The sequence below is a fragment of the Eptesicus fuscus genome, chromosome 2 (genome assembly GCF_027574615.1).
Source record: "Eptesicus fuscus isolate TK198812 chromosome 2, DD_ASM_mEF_20220401, whole genome shotgun sequence".
Lineage (NCBI taxonomy): Eukaryota > Metazoa > Chordata > Mammalia > Chiroptera > Vespertilionidae > Eptesicus > Eptesicus fuscus.
This window is the reverse complement of record NC_072474.1, coordinates 112,463,469-112,466,859: the sequence shown is the minus strand read 5'-3', so window position 1 is coordinate 112,466,859 and position 3,391 is coordinate 112,463,469.

The window sequence follows — 3,391 nt, the reverse complement described above, 5'->3', positions numbered from 1 at the left end:
TCCTCCCCCTCCCTCTCTCTCTAAAATCAACAAAAAACATGTTTAAAAAATTAAAATGTCATATAAATATGTTAAAGAATATTAATCCATTTAAAAGAACTCAAAGTGAGAGAAATTTCAGCCTCACTCTGGGTCAAACCTTCATGATGTTCAGTTTCAAATTCACACCCCTATCTATTGATTTTAATTTTCATGCTACGTACCTAATTTTAAGATTATAATGAAACATCAGGATCATAACTGGTCAGTGATGTTATCAGTTGTACATAACAACCACTCTACAACTGAATTGTTTATTTCTCACAGTTCTGTGGGTTGGCTGATCTCAAATGGGCAGTCATTCTACTGGTCCTTTCTGGGCTCAACTGGAGCCCCAGGGACTAAGATGGCCTCCTCACTTGTCTGCGTTTGATGCGGGCTTCGGCTGAGCATCTCTAGCCACATTGCTTCATTATCGAGTCACCCAACCTGGGCTTCTTTGTATGTGTCAGAGCTGGTCAGTTTCAGAGGGGATGGCCCAATGCACAGGTAGTTAAGTCTGTGCTAATGACACGTGTGCTGAACTTCCACTGGCCAATCTGTCTCAGACGGTAGAACCTGGAACCAGGGTGGGAGGGCACCACCTAAGAGAGGGGATGGCTGAAGGCATGCTTCCTTAGAAGGAGCCTGTTGGAAACCCCACCACCCTGCTTTGGATGGGAAGCATGCGTCAGAGGTGCTTCGAAATAGATAGCCCAGGGCAGGGCCTGTTTTTATCAATAAAGTTTTATTGAAACTTTGAAACATAGCCACACCCATTTAAGTATTATTTTGGAGGGCCAGCAGTTGTCACAAAGACCATCCAGCTCACAAAGCCTAGGTTATTAACATCTGGCTCTTTACAGAGAATGGTGCAGACCGAGGGGGCCAGGAGATGGTGTTCCATCTCTGCATCCCAGAGCTTCATACCAAATTTTCATCCAGGAGTGATCCACCCCCGCACTAAACCCCACCCCAGCCTCCTTTTTTTTTTTTTTTTTTTTTAATACCATATCTCATTCTGGTCCCATACACAGGCACTACTGTTTTTAAATATTATTATTCCATCTTTATTTCACAAGGCTTTAGTCTTAAAGCGATGCACCATGTACATTACAGTCGCTGTAGCTTGGCGCCGCGGATTATGGGATGGCTTTAAGGGAGATGCTGCCAGGTATTCCCCAGGGCCATGTGACTGCCTATTGTAATTGTGAACTGGGCTGTTAACTTTGGGAGCCACAGACAAACACAATGAGAGAGCACTTTGTTCAAAGATTGGCTTTGATGTTTTGCATTAAGCTGCCTCTAAATAGCAAGAAGGCTTCAGCAAATTAATTGCCTTCTTTCAATTTTGCTCTGGGCTCTAGTAGCCAAGATGCATTTAGCGGAGAGTTCCTGAGATGTTCCAGAAAGTCGAAAGGCTCCTGTGCTTTCCTGGAGTGCTCCGAGGACAACATGGCGACTGGGAAATATAAAAACGCCAAAGGCTTTTGTCTCTTTACGACAACAGTTTACTCCCGTGTTCTACTGCACATTAAATCATCAGCTCAATAAAGCACTCATGACCCCGCTCCGCTGCACATTACAATTTAATAAGAGCACATTTGTTTGTCAGCTGCATAATTTTCCTAATTCTTTTAAGCTCCATGCATTCTTCTATTTTAAACCATCTTTTCGCTGGTGCCCTTCCTTTTGCCTAGAAAGCTCTTTCCTTTCTTCCCACCTGGTGATAAGCAAGACCCACCTAGCACCTTCCTTCTCCTCTGAACCCCTTTTTGTTGCCCACACAGTTACCTGTAGAAAAGGCAGCCTAAGATAGCACTCTGGCTCTGCTATTCATTTCCACCTAATCGTGGGCAAATCAATCTCCTGGACCCTTGGTTTTGTATTTATAAAATAGAAAAATACCAGCTAACTTTTATAGCTGTGGAGACTAACAAGAATATATTCAAAGTGACAACAATAGCAAAGCATGGCTTTGCAAGAACTACAGTTTAGAAAGTTGGTGAGTTTCCAGCTTATTTATTTATTTATTTATTTATTGATTTATTGATTGGAATTTTATGACATTTTCCCATGTGTCTACTTTATGCTATATAGACGAAAGGGGCCACATGCTAACCTGACCAGCTCGGGGAAAGCCTGCTTGGCAGTTTTGCAAACTCAGAGACCTAAAGTAACCACAAAGGATGGTCAGAAATTAAAACTTGAACTAAAAGCAGTTTATAGTGTAGGTCACATCTTAAGCCACTATCTTCCCGGACAAAGGTCAATCTTTAGCTTCAGGAGCCTATTGTGTTTTTGCATCTAAGATAACAAAGCTATGAATGTCAGGGTAACTTCTAACTTCCCTTTTCCCGGACCCCTCAGGGCACAATTAAATGTGCCTAGGTGTCCAGGACAGCTACCACGAATTCCTTCACTGTTATTGTTATTCGTGTTAATTGTTGACTGTTATCTAGCCTGTACCCACCTAAGTAAAAGAAGTATGTGTCTATCATTTTACTTTTATCCAATCCCAGAGGTTTCTCCCATCTCCCTCATCTGTCACCAAATGGATTTCTTATAACCCACTTAAGTCTCCTCCTTTGATTGTAATGTATGAAACAAGGAGAAAAGCTGCCATTCTCATGAGCATTATCCCAATACGATGAGATTCTGCTTCCCGGCAATTGTCGACAGTTTGGCTCAAATAAACTCACAAAATTCTTTACAGGTTTGAATGTTTTTAAGTTAACAATTCTTCTCATAACTGACACCTTAGCAGGTGAGCTATATTATAGGTACTAAGTTGTTTATGGATGTAAAAAAGGTAGGAGGAATGGGAAGGAGGGTGAGAAGGAGGGAGGGAGGAATGAGGATTGTTTGGGCTCTGGAAGAGGGAATTTGTGGATTATTAATGCAACTGCACAGAAAATTGTGCCTCTGTTGAAACAGAACTGCAGTTGTCAAATGAAAGTCTAGACTGATCAATATTTTAAGGGAATAGATGAATGGCCCTAACTGGTTTGGCTCAGTGGATAGAGCGTCAGCCTGCGGACTCAAGGGTCCCAGGTTTGGTTCTGGTCAAGGGCATGTGCCTTGGTTGCAGGCACATCCCCAGTGGAGGGTGTGCAGGAGGTGGCTGATCCATGTTTCTCTCTCATCAATGTTTCTAGCTCTCTGTCCCTCTCCCTTCCTCTCTGTAAAAAATCAATAAAATATATTTAAAAATAAGTAATAAATTAATTAATTAATTATTAATTTTAAAAAATAGATGAATGATTCTGAAGAAACTTCTAAATGACTTCCCAACCTTCCTAAAATTCTAAGACTTAATCATCAATTTTAAAAGCCCTCTTCTCCTGCCATAGTTCAGTGCTATTAAAAATAC